Source organism: Microtus ochrogaster, linkage group LG7_11 (assembly GCF_000317375.1).
Source record: "Microtus ochrogaster isolate Prairie Vole_2 linkage group LG7_11, MicOch1.0, whole genome shotgun sequence".
Taxonomy (NCBI): Eukaryota; Metazoa; Chordata; class Mammalia; order Rodentia; family Cricetidae; genus Microtus; species Microtus ochrogaster.
The window spans coordinates 20,921,587-20,921,833 of record NC_022032.1 but is presented as its reverse complement, the minus strand read 5'-3'; positions in this window follow the sequence as shown (position 1 = coordinate 20,921,833).

The window sequence follows — 247 nt, the reverse complement described above, 5'->3', positions numbered from 1 at the left end:
AGTACAGCCCCTGCCTGAGCTTACCACTCTGCTCATTGTACAACAGGACCTGGCTTCAAAGTGCCTGGAAGAGAGGCTACACAGTGGCTTCCTGTGTGTCCTACCCTGAACCCCGAGTAGGCACACTCACCCTTAGAAAACTGTTTTATTTCATTATTAAAAGCAGTTAGTCTGGGTATGCTGGTGCGTGCCTGTAATCCCAGCACTCCAGTTGGATGTAGAAAGATCATGAGTCTGAGACCAGCTT